The sequence below is a fragment of the Epinephelus fuscoguttatus genome, linkage group LG17, assembly GCF_011397635.1.
Source record: "Epinephelus fuscoguttatus linkage group LG17, E.fuscoguttatus.final_Chr_v1".
NCBI lineage: Eukaryota > Metazoa > Chordata > Actinopteri > Perciformes > Serranidae > Epinephelus > Epinephelus fuscoguttatus.
Window position 1 is genome coordinate 42653218 of NC_064768.1, and position 17197 is coordinate 42670414.

Here is a 17197-nt window from a genome sequence, read left to right on the forward strand (position 1 = left end):
AGCAGGTTCGGGGATTACCGTCGTGATTGGCCCCAGCGGCCTTGCGGCCACAGCTCGCAACCGCTGCCTCGACAATGGCAGAGCGGAACAAGGCCCATTCGGACTCAATGTCCCCCTCTGCCCTCGGGACGAGGTCGAAGCTCTCCCGGAGGTGGGAGTTGAAGATCATCTGGACAGGTTCTTCCGCCAGGCGTTCCCAGCAGACCCTCGCTGTTTTTTTGGGCCTGCCAGGTCTGCGCGGCGTCCTCCCCCACCATCTGATCCAACTCACCACCAGGTGGTGATCAGTTGACAGCTCTGCTCCTCTCTTCACCTGAGTGTCCAGAACATATGGCCGCAGGTCAAATGATATGCCCCCAGCCCTGCCCCCATTTAATATTGAAAAAAAAGAATTATTTAGAATTATTTCACAGAATTATCGCAAACTGCAAAACAAACAAACAAACAAACAAACAAAAAAACCCCCTACTATTCAGAAAATTTCAAACAATTCTGTAATAAAAAACACCTGAAACCTCAGTGATGAATTACTGAACAAGAAAAAAGCCTCCACTACTGTCACATCTCAATTATCGAGAGGGGTCTGGCTGCAGACCTCCAGTGTGTGGCTGCTTCCCGTGCAGGTTCCTCTCTCAGGCCACTTCCAGCGAAATGACAAGGACTTTTCGTCACTTGTTTACAAGTGACGGACTTTTGCCACTTGACTACCACCATGACAGTAAGTGACAATGACAATTTATATATCCCAAAAAACAAATGCATGGGTTGCATATGCATGCATGATGCAAGATGGTGGCGCATGTAGATGCAACGACCCGGTGCTCTTCTTCAGTTAGCAGTTACACATTGAGAAGGACTTACACCCGAACCGAACTTATCAGCCTGAAACAACACTGGACCGGCTGGACTCTCCCAGAAGGGTTCGACTCGTTCCCGGAGAGGATACGCTGGCGAGAACGGACAGAAAGGAGGCGATGGCGGCGCTGTGAAAGACGCCGGAAATGAGGCAAACGAGCCGGCATCAAAGCAAGGCTAACTGCAACTCTGCATAAACCAGCGGTTCCAAGCGTCTTTTTCGCCAACGTTCACTCCCTGGTTAACAAAATGGACGAGATTAAACTACGGGACGTTAACAACAGGATAAACAGCTGTATCATGGTGATAACAGAGACCTGGCTGCATGAAAACATCCCGGACCTAGCGGTGGAGCTAGCAGGATGCACAATCTTCCGGGCAGACCACACATCGGACTCCGGTAAGAGGAGAGGAGGAGGTATGTGCATCTATATTAACAACAGTTGGTGCACGGATGCTGCCGTTATTGAGAGACACTGCTGTCCAGACCTGGAGTTTCTAATGTTGAAGTGCAGACCTTTTTAGTTTTTATTTATAATCCAAGTGTTTGTAACTGCCGTGTATATCTACCCGTGAGCTAATGCTAATGTAGCTATGAGCAGGCTGCATGACAGCGTGACCAGGCAACAAAACAAACACCCAGAGGGCTTCTTCATCGTGGCTGGAGACTTTAATCACATCAACTTAAAGACTGTGTTCCCCAGATTTTACAAGAATGTTGGCATTCAAACAAGGAAAGGCAGAATACTAGACCAGGTCTACACTAGTCTTGCTCACTAGACCTTTCTCAAGAAAAGAAAAGTCTGGCTGTGCCGACTCTCACTCACTCACCCGGCTGCTTGTACTTCTTTCAACCAATCACAATCGTTCTGGGCGGTGCCACAGCAACGGTGCGCTTGCAAAAATATTGCTGGGGGGAAACAGGTTTTGGTGTAACACGCCCACAAAAATATCACCTACAGGACGCGAACCATGGCACAAAAATGGCTACATCCCCGCAAGATCAAACACTGCAAAAGTTAGTAAAGGAAGTGTTGAAAACTGCTACACAACCGGAGGTGGTAGGGCGGGACTTCAGTGGGTGGCTTGTTCCGCCCAATGAGAGGCTGATCTCTGGAGCAAACTTCCGCCCACTCAGACTAGGTCTACACCAACATCTCTGGAGCCTACAAAGCCCGCCCCTCCCCCCACCCCGGACACTCAGACCATCTTTCCCTGTTCCTGACACCAGCTTACAAGCCCCTCATCTGTAGGTCCAAGCCACAGTATAAGTCAGTGCAGTGCTGGACTGAGGAGGCCACACTATCCTTGCAGTACTGATTTGAGGACACCATATGGGAGCTCTTTGAAGACCCAGACATTGAGCTCCACACCTCCTCTGTACTGTCATATATCAGTTTCTGCATGGACAATGTAACATCAAGGAAACAGGTGAAAACATTCCCCAACCAAAAACCCTGGTTTAATGCCAATATCAGAGCACTACTCCAGGCCAGGGATTCAGCACTGAGGTCAAGTGACAGGTAAGCCAACAGGAAGGCTAGAGCAGACCTGAACAAAGGCATCAAGGCTGCTAAAACGAAGTACAGAGAGCAGATAGAGGCCAACTTCAGGGAGAACAACCCCTGTTCTACCCCCTCCCCCACCGACACTTCTCTCCCAGACCAGCTCAACACCTTTTTCTCCCACTTTTAAGAGGACAACAGACAGGCAGAGGACACACAGTTGACATTATCAGAGCATGACCAGCCCCCCACCATCCAACAACACCAGGTACTGTGAGTCCTGCATGGCATCGACACCAGGAAAACACCAGGACCGGATGGAGTTCCAGGGAGGGTGCTGAAATCATGTGCTCATCAGCTTGCTGCAGTATTCACTAACATCTTCAACTGTTCACTGCAGCACGCCATAGTCCCCACCCGCCTGAAAACTGCCACCATAATCCCTGTGCCCAAATCCTCTGCCATCACAGGGTTGAATGATTACCGGCCTGTGGTCCTGACACCGGTGATCATGAAATGTATGGAGAGACTGGTGTTACAGCATGTCAAGGCCCACATCCCACCTGGCTTTGACCAACATCACTTCACATACAGGTCCAACAGATCCACAGACAACGCCATCTCCATCACCCTCCACACTACTCTCAGCCACATTGAAAGCCCCAACACATATATCAGGTTGCTGTTATATGTCCCAAAGAAAGTGGAAGAAAGTAGTCGCAGACCAGCTGTGTGATTTTCTCCATGATAATAATCTATTTGAGGAATTTCAGTCAGGATTTAGAGTGCATCATAGCACTGAGACAGCACTAGTTAAAATTACAAATGACCTTCTGATTGCTTCAGACAAAGGACTCGTCTCTGTACTTGTTTTATTAGATCTTAGTGCGGCGTTTGACACAATTGACCATCAAATTCTACTGCAGAGACTGGATCACTTAATTGGCCTAAAAGGTTCTGCACCACGCTGGTTTAAATCTTATTTATCTGATCGTTTTCAGTTTGTTCACATTCATAAAGAATCATCCTTACGTACTAAGGTTTGTTTTGGAGTTCCGCAAGGTTCTGTGCTCGGACCAATCCTATTTACTCTATATATGCTTCCTTTAGGTAACATCATTAGAAATCACTCTATAAATTTCCATTGTTATGCGGATGATACACAGTTGTATTTATCGATGAAGCCAGACAACCTGATCTCACAGAAATACGTGAAATGACCACGACCTCTTAACACCGCATTCCGTGGTGGCAGCACGTAATGGGTTGAGATTACGTGCTGCCACCACGAAAACAATGCCAATGTAAAGTCAATTAGGGTCCTCTCCCGTGGTGGACACACGGATTCCCTGATTCAGTCACGTCACGTCAACCTCGTTTTCCTCAATGATATCTTTAACATTCCTGTATACATACAAAAACGCGGAAGTGTTCTTGATATTAAAACGGCAAATATATTCCTCTGTTATAATTTCCCACCAATAATAATAATAATAATGATAATAACGTGATAGTTCGGCTGTTCTAGATATTTGTTATAGCCTATTCAAATATTCAATCCCAAAAACGCCGTTTCTAGAGAACTTGCTAAAATATCTGAAATGAACCATCATGCCTACTTTGTCTTAACATATTTCATCTAGGTGCAGTGTCATTATTAGTTCAGCTTTACTAGACATTTGATATATTCAGTAGATGTATCTTTTTATGACCCTGTTTTACAACAAGCCGCAAACGAACCTACTGTCCCAAAAATGCAGTTTCTAGTGTATTAGCTAAAATATCGAAAAATAGCTGACATCTTTACTTTTTCTTACCATAGTTCATCTAGGTGGAGTGTAATAACTAGTTTGGCTTTACTTGATATTAGATATATTCAGTAGATATATCTTTTTACAACCCTATTTAGAGCCCTACTTTGCAAATCAGAAGAACTACAACTATGTTGCGGATATGTATCAAACTGCATGGCGCGGTCCCAGGGAACTGTATTTTTTTTTTTTTTTTTAATCTAAGTGTTTTTCCCAGATTTGGAAGTTGTAAATACTGAACTGAGAGCACACTGTGGACTTAAAGGGGATGGTAGACACACTTGTGAAATCAGATTTTAAATATCTAATTTCTAAATGGGTGAAAATTAATTTTATCCATATTTTATCTGACAGCACCCTCAGTTGTTGACTACACTCACATGATAGCTGAGGTCAAGAGCTCTCTATAACAGCTGGTCCCATGTCTGTACCCCCTTTAGTTGCTGAGTTATAAGCCCTCAAACATGCACTGAGGTCAAGGTTCAAAGGTCAATGGCTGAAAGCAGGAGCCATGTAGAATCTTCATACTGACATATGTTACTCTCCAGGTTGAGACCTTTCCAATGATGTATTTGGTTTAGCTCTACGACAAAGTTTAGATTTTTTCATTTTTGGACACAAGCCATGCCAGGTGTAGTTTCAGAGAGCACTTTGAAGGCCCCGTGTATAAAATGAGTTTTGTTTGTTTCTTTTTTACTGTAGATAGTTACTAACATGAGTCATCCTCAGATAATACAATACTACTAACAAGTAAAACTAATAATAACAATAATGAAATAAGCAAAAATAATATTAAAATCATATTGAAATTTTAAATTTTCATTTACAGAGTGGAATGGTAGCCTAATAGATAACTTAGATAATATTTATTATTGTTTAGACACTTTATTATTGCTTAGATACTATTTAGGCTATTATTGTATTTACTTTTAGCATGCTCTACTTTTGAGTAATTTCCGAGAAGTTATGATAAAAAAAAATAAAAAATTACAGACTATAGGAGACAACCTCTTCAGTATCTCACGTCAATTAATTAATACTATTTGTCGGCTTTTTATAATGCCTTTTTTTTTTTTTTGCTGCTGTCTCCAGTTGAGAGTGGTGATTTGCTAAATACATTCTACAATAATAATTAGATTAACATTTGGTCTATAATATTGTTGGCTATATTACGCATTTTAATAAAAAAAACAACGGAAGAATAAAAGAAATAAACACCGAAATAATTACTTTTTTTTATTGATACTCCTCTCTGACACACACACACACACACACACACACACACACACACACACACACACATTGAACACGCAATTGAATGAATGAATGAATGAATGAACATTGGAAGTGGTTCAGCCACAGTCCCGCCGGCTGGCGCGGTCACATTAAGATTACATTTGTTTTTTATTACGAACAAAATGTTTTATATTGACCGTATGAATGGTTTCATTTTCAAATAAATATTTGGAAACGAAAATATGCTTTGGTGTACTTTTACAGAGTTTTGCAATATGTATATAGCCTACCTATATCAAAATGTATAATGTTCAGCGGTTTGTGTGACAGCTGCCACGGTCGGAGGTATAACCAGGGGGCAGCCGCTGGTTCTGTGGCGCTGGCTTGGGGTCCGCTCTCCCCTGGTGGAGTGGAGGGTGGCCGGGTAGACGGCTCCATGTGATGGTGTTTCCTCTCTGGTTCTTCCGTGCTCAGCCTTATTTTTATCTTCTTATTTATTTATTTATTAGTGGCGTTTGGATTCAGTTACGGCAGACGGATGGCAATCTGAAATGGAATGAAGCCCACAGATGGCGGACAGCAGCTACAAAACAGTAGTGGAACGCGCCCCATCCGCCCACAGCACAATGCTCTTAAAGCTCTACGCTATCAAAAGCTGGCAAAATACATTTATTTTATTTTGTGGCCTTGACATTAACCTGTCATATTGTTGAGTTATAAAGGACACTTCCGCATTTTTGTGTGTATACAGGAATGTTAAAGATATCATTGAGGAAAACGAGGTTGACATGATGTGATTGAATCAGGGAATCCGTGTGTCCACCACGGGAGAGGACCCTAATTGACTTTACATTGGCATTGTTTCCGTGGTGGCAGCACGTAATTTCAACCCATTACGTGCTGCCACCACGGAATGCGGTGTTAAGAGGTCGTGGTCATTTCACATGTTTCTGTGAGATCAGGTTGAGCCAGAAGAAAGTAATCAATTAACTAAACATCCTTAAAATCCTACTGTTAACTTATAAAGTTCTAAATGGTCAAGCTCCGTCATATCTTAGAGAGCTCATAGTGCCATATTATCCCACCAGAACACTGTGCTCTGAGAACGCGGGGTTACTCGTGGTCCCTAAAGTCTCCAAAAGTAGATGAGGAGCCAGAGCCTTCAGCTATCAGGCTCCTCTCCTGTGGAATCATCTTCCTGTTACGGTCCGGGAGGCAGACACCGTCTCCACATTTAAGACTAGACTTAAGACTTTCCTCTTTGATAAAGCTTATAGTTAGGGCTGGCTCAGGCTTGCCCTGTACCAGCCCCTAGTTAGGCTGACTTAGGCCTAGTCTGCCGGAGGACCCCCCTATAATACACCGGGCACCTTCTCTCCTTCTCTCTCTCTCGTATCCTATTACTGCATCTTGCTAACTCGGCCATTCTGGATGTCACTAACTCGGCTTCTTCTCCGGAGCCTTTGTGCTCCACTGTCTCTCAGATTAACTCATATCACAGCGGTGCCTGGACAGCGTGACGTGTGTGGTTGTGCTGCTGCCGTGGTCCTGCCAGATGCCTCCTGCTGCTGCTGCCATCATTAGTCATTAGTCATACTTCTACTGTTATTATACACATATGACTATTGTCACACATGTATACTGCCAGGTATTAATACATACTTTCAACATATTGTACCGCAGTAACCAGAACTATAACTATAATATTATTACTTTCATTAATGTTGTTGTAAGCTACTGTCATTACCTGCATCTCTCTCTCTCTCTCTCTCTCTCTCTCTCTCTCTCTCTCTCTGTCTCATTGTGTCGTGGATTACTGTTAATTTGTTATGCTGATCTGTTCTGTACGACATCTATTGCACGTCTGTCCGTCCTGGAAGAGGGATCCCTCCTCAGTTGCTCTTCCTGAGGTTTCTACCGTTTTTTTTTCCCTGTTAAAGGGTTTTATTGGGGAGTTTTTCCTGATCAGCTGTGAGGGTCATAAGGACAGAGGGATGTCGTATGCTGTAAAGCCCTGTGAGGCAAATTGTGATTTGTGATATTGGGATTTATAAATAAAATTGATTGATTGATTGATTGATTGAAGTTTGTCCATTGTTGGCTGTACAGGGACGGTATTCTTTATGAGGCTATTTGTTTTCCAACCTCTGCTGCACAAGGTTTTAACTTCTTTGTTTGAGGACCCTCCAGGATCCTGAGAGCACCCTGGAACACAGAGGACCTTCCAGGACACTGAAGATACTTTATGACCTGCTAGGACCCTTCATTTCCCTGAAGACCCTCCATGACCCTGAGGACCCTTCAGGAGCCTTTAGGACCCATTGGACGGCAATGTTTGAACCTGACACCATCCAGCAGCGCATTATACCACCCTGATAAGTGCTGCCATCCCGGCAACCAGCGACATGTCAAAACAACACCAAAGGTTTCGTCCATCTGCGTTACGTACTGCTGCTAAAGGTGACTTTTGGCGTCAGGTGTCTGACGTCTTACCCTGACCCGTTTTAAACCTATTTTAATTTCAGCCAGTCAAACAGTAGCCTCATAACCCAACATAACGTAGTTTTATTTTAGATGGGCTACCGCAGGAAGGCGTGTTCTTTATTTGAACTATCAGACAGTTAATGGTCAATGGATCACAGCTGTTTGTTTCTGGCTGCCAATGTTAGCTAACGTAGCTAGCACCGTCCACTGTATTTCCACTTTAAAATGTTCTAAAATGTTTCTACTGTCTCTAATGATTCCTGATTAAGGAGCTGATAAACAGACAGCGATAGCTAACGAGCGAGTGCACCAGGTACCAGAAAAGTTTTCCATTTTTCCTTTAAATGGAATATCGTTTGTCATTGTCACATGTACAGTGAAACAAGAAACTGTGAACGTAAAGCTGACGTTACTTTTACAACAACGATCTAAAATATAAATTTAGTGATCTCCATCTGAACAACACAGATTCTGTTTCAGTGAAACTTCCTGTTTTCATTTAAAGACTCAAAATGTTTTTAGAGTCATCTGACGGGTTCGACTGTAATCTGAGTACTGACATGTTTCTACCAGGAAGTGAACACAGTGTGTACATGTGTGTATAGGTGTGTATATGTGTGTTTATGTGTGTGACATCTGGTATGTTGTTCTCGTTCAGAGCAGAACTGGTTTGATGATGTTTCTGAGAAAGACGTAGTGAACACGTCATTATCATGTTACAGAACATGGTGTCACATTTAATCTGAGACCTGACGACAGCTTTTAAGCCACAGATTAAATTAAGTAGTTTCTGAGCGGCATTCAGCCCCTCAAGGTCCGTTATTCAGGATCCACGTTCAGTATTCAGGTCAGGACCTACCTTCACACAAACAGACATTAATACTCAAACCTGACCGGACCAGTCTGAACCAGACTGACCAGATTCCAGACCAGTTATTGACCACACCACTGCAGGCCGTCAACATGAACATGGTCCTGGATCTGGATCTGGTCCAGTATCTTTCAGCCCTAGAGTGGTCTCCTTTGGTCTGAATCAGGGACTCATGTTGTTCCAAAGTTGTGTAATTGCCTAGAGTTGGTTGGTGTTCTCACGGCAGCATTTACAAGAGGACCAGATCAAATGCCTTGTGTGAGAAAGCTGCTCTTGATTGGTCAGAATTTCCATGTGGGAAAAATCCAGGAAGTAAAGCAAACGTTGAAGAAGAGTACACTTGCAAGATAAATGTGACACTTTCTAATGTCACAATGGAGGGACAACTACGCAGGTTGATTTTAGCGCTGCTCATCGTGGACTATATTGCTGTCATTGTTCATTTTAGTCAAAGCATACAGTTTGAAAACGAGGCAAACGCGGCTCCAACTAGAAAACAATGTTTTGATGCATTGGATGTGCTGAATGTGCATATTAAGGCAGTACAGGAGGAGGTGCACATTAATAATCCTCCAGGACTGTAACATGCTCATGTTTAACCCAAACAATGTGTCATGTGACTGCAGTTGCTTCACATCCAGGTCGCAACACCTTCTCACCACAAACCAACCGCACCAGAGTTCCTTTGGAACCGGACTGAGACCACCTCTTCAAGAAGGTCTCAGTCCTCTTCTGGTCAGATGTTTGTAATAAAGGTTATGTTTTGGTTCAAACTGTGAACGTATGGAGTGAATCAGGGTCAGAACTTTATGGTGGAAGATAACAATAAATGTTTCCATCATCAGTTCTGTCTCAGAAGTTTTTGCAGCAGCTTTTTTTTTTTTTTTCATTTTTGACGACTGACCACAGAAGCTGATAAAATGGTAGAAAATCCCTCTGAAGCCTCATTGACACAGAGCGGTCTGGTTCAGTCTGGTTCAGTTCATAGTTTCTGTCTCCACAGTGAAAGTTGTGGATGGTCCCAACAGAAGCGTTCCTTAGCGTCCCCATGTTTGGTCCCCCCTCTGTTGGGGTACCTAGCACACAGATCTGGTACTAAAAGGTGGAGCTGTGAACACTGCAGTCTGATTGGTCAGTAGAGGACGGTCACTCTGGTTTTATGTAACCTCTGTTCATACATCAGTAAACTACAACTATAAAATAATTTCATTCACTTTAAGGTGGAATGTTTTCTGTGATGTAACTCAGTGCATGAGCTGACCACATGAATCTATCAACACACCTTAAATTTAATTTTTTTTTTTTTTTGGACATTTTATCCACTTTTTTTATTTTTTTTATTTATTTTTTTTTTTTTACGTTTTATTGAAATTTATTTAACATTTTACATTTTTTTTCTGACATCTAATTTTTTTTTTCTCAACTTTTTATTCATATTTAACTAATATTTATCCACATTCTACAGACATTTTATTCATATTTTAAAACATTTTATAAACTTTTTTCGGACATATAATAAAAAAAATTTTGGACACCTTAATAATACTTTTATTTGACATTTTATTAACATTGTTTTCTGACATTAATCAACATTATTTTTGGTCATTTTCAATATTTCTTGCTGACATTTTATTGAAATTTTTAATCATATCTTTTGGACATTTCAATCATTTCAACAATCAACCCTTTTTTTCACATTTTATTACCTTTTTTCTGAGATTTTAATAATATTTATTTACCTTTTTTTTTTAAATAAACTTTTATTCTATTTTCCAGAAGCATTCAAAAAATCAAATTACAAAATTACAATTTTCACAGGTTTACAAGACTGGTCAATAAGTGAAAAGAGAGAAGCACAGCCCTTAAACAATATGAAAGTCAATCTAGTGAAACACATACATGGGTCAGATTCCCGTAATGTCCCATTTCAAGCATATGTCCAGTTAGTTCAGTTCCAAATTGTATTTAACTCCAAGATGTTCCAATGGTCTCTTCCATTTCTGCTGAAAAGTATGAATCCTCCCATTGATGTAATGTCCCAATTTTTCAAGAGTCACAACCTCGGATATCAGAGATTTCCACATAAGAACAGAGGGAGGGTCATCTCCTACCCACTTCACCATGATTGCTTTCCTTGCCAACATTAAGAGTGACTGAATCACTTCCTCATGTTGTTTAAGAAAATTGGGGACATTTCCAAGCAAACATAAAAGTGGATTTGGTAACACCTGTTGTCCTATTGCAATACTAATGTTTGTACATATTGCCCTCCAGAATACCTGAATTGTATTGCATTCCCACAGGCAATGCAACCTAGTGCCTGCATGACTTTTACATTTGGGACAATTTGGTGAAACTCCTGCTGTATATTTACTATAAATATATGGCGATATATAAATATTATGTAGGTCATTATATTGTAATTCTTTATATCTGTTGCAAACTGAAATTCTGGAGGGTAATTGCAAGATGTCATTACACATATTGTCATTTATCACACATTTCAGTAAAGTACACCATGATGTTTTAAGCCATGCCAGTTTATCCGCATTTAAATTTAACATTTCTGAATAAAATTTTGACACAAAATGTTTTTGCTCTTTGTGGTTCAGAAAAAAACATCTCTAATGGACAAGAATCATTAGAGTATTCCAGTGAGTTGGTTTTCTCATACATATAATGTCTGACCTGTAAATATTTATAATGATTGAATGACGTTTGTCTAACAAGTTCACTGGAGAGAAGGGTTTACACATCATTACCTCTAGGTCAAGCCAAGGAGAGCATGAATGTTCATTCACCCATGAAGAAATAATTCTGGCTTGTATGGAAATTGCGTAGTATTCTACACACCAAACCCCACCCACCTCGCTCTTTTGGCAACTGTAATGTCTCTAATTTCACTTCGGGTTTCCTTCCAGCCCAAATGAAGTCTGATATAAATTTATTGATTACCTTTATGTCATTTGATGTAGGAAGAACAAATAGCATTGATATAGCATATAGTATTTTTGGAAGGATTGTCATCTTGGTAAGGTTAATTCTGCCCAGAAACGAGACGGGAAGTTTCTTCCATCTTGTCAATGTTCCTTTGAGATTCTTTACTAAGGGATTCACATTTTCCACATAGAGCTGGTTAATTTGGGGAGTAATTTTGACTCCTAGATAATTAAATCCTGATGGGGACCAACGAAAAGGCTTCACGTAAACCAGTTCAGTGTTATCATTGATATTTAGGGGCATCATTTCTGATTTATCAAAGTTTACTTTATATCCGGATATTAAACCAAATTCTTTGATACACTCTATTAGGGCTGGTAATGATCTAGTTGGGTCTGTTAGTGTCAGAAGGACGTCATCAGTGTAAAGTGAAATTTTATGTTGTTTTGTGCCAATATCAACTCCCTGAATATTTGGATTTTGTCTGATGGCCATTGCCAAGGGCTCTATGGCCAAATCGAATAGGATAGGAGACAATGGGCTTCCTTGAGCGGTGCCTCTTGCTAAATTAAAGCAAGCAGATAACAGACCATTTGTCAAAACTGAAGCTGAAGGTGCTTTACATGTAAGGGATAATGCCCGACGAGGTGTCCATTATCAGAAATGAATGGACGACGCGGAGGTGTGAACCGTCCGACGCGAAGCGTCTGATAACGGACACCTCGAAGGGCATTATCCCGCTTATACCATGGTCACTTACGAAAGAAATAAATATTAAATCAATTATTAATACGTTAATGTTGTTTTTTACCCTTAAAATCATAGTTTTTCCCAAGAAGCGGCTGAGTGGACTATTTAATATCTCTCGCTGTGACGCGTTGCCAATGTAACCGGCTCTGGCCACAGAACCTGCAGCTCAGTCGGCCGCAGCTGTTATATTAGGCCTAATCAGTGGAGGGAAGTGAGATGATTGCTTAACGTTATGTTACGTGATACAAAGTATCATTTCAGAGGGCAAGTGCATCTCTTACCGCTTGTGTGTCCAGAGGACGATGCGAAATTTTGTTTCAAATAATCAAAGTCCACAGATAGTTTCCTAAATCGTTTTTATTGCAATAAATATTATCCACCATTCACTCTGATCATTAAATGTGTATCAAGCAAGTAAGTCTATCCTAAATAGTTTTTATAAAAATTATCCACCATTCACTCTGTATCAAGCAAGTAAGTAGCCTAAGTAAGGTAAGCAAGACAGAAAGACAGGCGACGAACTATTTAAAATTAAATGCACATTGCCGTTGATCGTGAAATTTGATAGAGATACTGGCATGTCCATCATAGTGGCATTTGAAGGATGGAGATTTAACGTTTGTGGACCCTGACCACTGCTGGTTGGGACGTTGCGGGACGACAAAATGTTACTCCATTCTTGTCTCTCCTGGACTGATGGAGCCCAATAAGCCTGCAGGCTGCTTTCACAGCGATGCCCCATCACAGACATGATCTGGCGTGTCTCCAGCCCGGCGTCTGAGAGTCGACCCACAGCCGTGCTCCGGAGGCTGTGGGTCGTGTAAATCCGCAACAGACACACCTTAAAGAAACAATAATAAACACACAGGCTATTAATGAGGGCAGAAGAGGGGTTAGGCATAATACATAGGGCTACATTATTAGAATTGTACAGACCTCTTCATTGATTTTTTTTTAGCATGTCTCCCAGGTAGTGGACACCCATCGGCTCCCGTACCACGTACCAGTACCACACATCAGATGCCACGGTGATGGAGTGCTTTGGGTGCAGATAAAAAGATTTTGCATCTGGGGGACATTTAGAGATGTACTTCTTGAAACGTTTTACTGGGCACAGAGGATCCCCGGGCCTTGCGAACATAAAACCTCTTAGGTTTTGCTTGTGTGGGTCGTTTGGATCTTTATGATTTTTAGTGTCAGGATTATGCACTAGGCTGACGTATTCAATGCCATTCTCGTCTCTCTGGATGCTGAAAGATGTCATGGTCAGCTCATGGTTCCCCTCCCTGCCACGCCGAGCCAAACACAGCAGGATGTCAAACCACACCTTTCTGATGAGGCCGAGGGGCGTATTGGGAGACAGCGCAGATGAACATCTGATTATCTTAAGGTCCGACTCAGGGATACGAGGATGGTGGAAGCTGGTGTCTTTCCCACTCTTTCTGTAACGCTTCAGTATTGCCTTAAAAACCGCATTACTGCTCTTGAACACAGTGTCGCTGATGATGTTGACATCTCTTAAGTGGCGATTAATGCTCTCAAACTCCTCAAACTGGCAACACTGTATTCTCCTCCTTCCTTAGTCGACTGGACAGACGCAAAACAGTCGCAAAATGTCATTGAGAGTAGTGGCAGTGTAGCTCTCAAAGTTGATGTCCATGTTTTTCTGAGCCAGGAAGTCTCTTAATGTTTTAACTGCCCATTTTGTGGTTTTCTTTGTGTTTACCTCATCCTTGTCATCCTCTAAATTGTTCAATTCCTCCGGTGTCACCTCCTTGTGTCGCATCTCCTTCTTCTTACATTCTCTTCTCTCTTTCTCTTCTGCTGCATCCCAGTCTTCAAAATTATCAAATTCACCAAATAGGTTAAAGGAAACTATAAAATCACTCATGTCTTGTCTACTGTCTTGCCGTTGTGATAAATAAACTGTGAAATAACGTATGTTAACGTATGTTCTGAGTTTCTGTTGCCACGGTTACCAACTAGTATTTGAGCCAGCGCAATAATTTAGAACAATCAGGCTATTTGACCGGAACTTCTTTATAGGTGTCCTACAACACTTTTTAACGGACACCCTGCAGCCAATCAGAATCGAGTATTCACCCAGACCATGGTATAAAACAGTTAAATCCACCTCAGAAAATCTGACCCAAATCCAAATTTTTTCATAACATCAAACATGTATTCCCATTCAATTCTATCAAACGCCTTTTCGGCATCCATAGAAATAACAGCACTCGGTATTTGGTAAGAGTTAAGGTAGTGAATAATATTGAAAAGGCGTCTTGTGTTGTATAAAGAGTTTCTACCCTTAATAAAACCTGTCTGGTCCGCATCCACAATAGAGGTCATAACATGCTCAAACCTAAGGGCCAGTGTCTTAGACAGTATTTTATTATCTACTCCAAGAAGACTAATTGGCCTATATGAGGAGCATAGCTCTGGGTTTCTGTTTTCATTCGCTATTAATGTTATATTGGCTCTGTACATTGATTCTGGAAGTTTATAATCTTCAAATGACTTATTCAAGACCCTCAACGGCAAATTGCAAATTTTCCCTTTCATTACTTTAAAAAATTCAACTGGGAAGCCATCCTCTCCTGGACATTTACCTGATTGGAGTGTGGAGATGGCTTTATCTACTTCTAATTGTGAAATAGTGGATTCCAATAATTTTGTTTGATCTTCTGAAATTTGTGGGAAAATCAAATTGTCTAAAAAATGACCTGTTCTGAGCCTCTCTAAGTCAATTTCTGAGCTATATACATCAGCATAGAATTTTTTTTAAAGCTCTCATTAATCTGACGATTGTTTGTTTGTCTTTGGTCATTCTCATCCTGTATAGCCGAGATAAAAGATTTAACAGGAGCATGGTTCTTTGCCAATCGTGCCAAAAGGCGGTTTGGTTTGTTGGCCACTTCAAATAATTTTTGTTTAGTAAATAGAATATCCTTTTCTGCCTTTTTCGTTATCAGGTTATGCAATGCTATTCTGGTTGTTTTAAGTTCAGTCAAGGTCCCCTCTGATTTTGTTGCATCATAGTCTTCTTCTAATCTTTTTATTTTCCTCTCAATTTCAAGTTGCTTTGCTATTCGCTCTTTTTCTTTTGGCTTGTATATGAAATAACCATGCCCCTCATATAGGCCATATAAGCATCCCACACAATTCTTGGGTCAGCTGCATCCTTATCATTGAATTCCAAAAATACATCCATTTGATTGTTCAAGTATTTAATAAATTTTTCATCCATAAGCAGTGTTGTATTCATTCTCCAGGAAAATGAACGTTTAGTGGGTTTAAGAGGTTGAATCGACACGGTTACAGGAGCATGGTCTGAAAGTGCAATTTGGCCTATATCTACCTGTTCAACTAAATGAGTCAGATTCCTAGACACAAAAATATTATCAGTGTGTGATGCTGATGAATGAGACTGAGAGTGAAATGTATATTGCTTTGAAGGTGGGTTAAGGTGTCTCCATATATCCAAAAGGTCAAACTCCTTATTTATATTTAAGATATCCTTGGCATTTTTGGATATAACTGTCTGAGAGGGAGATCTGTCCAACATTGGGCATAATGCACAATTAAAGTCACCCGCTATTATCATATTAGGACAATCCATATCAGCTAGTTGACTGAGTAAAGATGCATAGAATGCATCATCTTGGACATTAGGAGCATAGATATTACCTAGTAAAATATTTTCACCGTGTAACACACCTTCAATTAAAATGTATCTCCCTTCAGTATCTTTACAGGATGTTGTTACTGTGAAAGGCAGATTTTGTTATGTTAAATATGAACACTGGAATCACAATGCAGATCAAGACAAAAAGAGGTTTATTAAAAAAGGGCACAAAAATCAGTTCTGGGGCAGAATTGAGTCTGTGGAGGGGGGATGGCAAGGGCAAGACAGTCCGTGGGAGGAGGGGAACAAAAACTGGGGCTGAGGCGTTAGGCTGAGCGTGGCAGGCAGGCGGAGGAATGAAAATGGCAGGGCACTGAAAAAAGACAAAAAACAAAAGCAGGTTAGCAAGGCAGTGGTACAAGGTCCGTGATCCAAGAGCAAAAAAATCCACAAGTCAACAACAGGGTCAAAAAACGATGAGCAAAAACAAGTTTAGAGCAAGAAATTGAGCCAAGTAGTTATCACGAGGGTTTCAACAACAAACTGGCAAAGAATGGAGAGGAGAACCAGGCTTTTATGCTGCAGTGATTGGAGTTGATGCGGTACAGGTGTGCTGAGGAGTGCAGTGATCAGGAGACTGAAGGGAGCCACGCCCAGCCAGGGAAAACCAAGTGAAGGCAGGACTGAAGGAAGGAGCAAAAACAAAGAAAACAAAACACAACAGGACAACAGATTCCTAACAGATTTTTATGAATTAGAGTGATTACTCCCCTCTTGTTAGTTGAATGTGATGAGAAAAAAATTTGACCATCAAATGCTCAGTTAAGTGCTCCTCATCACTAAGATGTGTTTCTTGTAAGAAACCTATTTGAATATTATCTTTTTTAAGAGAGTTCAGGACAGATTTCCTCTTAACCACGTTGTTCGATCCCTGATATTCCAAGTGCTTATCTTAATGGACATCAACAAAAGGTTGTGTTATAAATTGCATGCTGCATGCAACTTTAACCATCAAAAATAAAATGGACCAGTTTGTAGCTTCAGGTGTACAGTTAACAACATTGAACTTAGGAATGTGTTCCAAGCACGAACATAACCAAAAGCTTGGAATCATCAA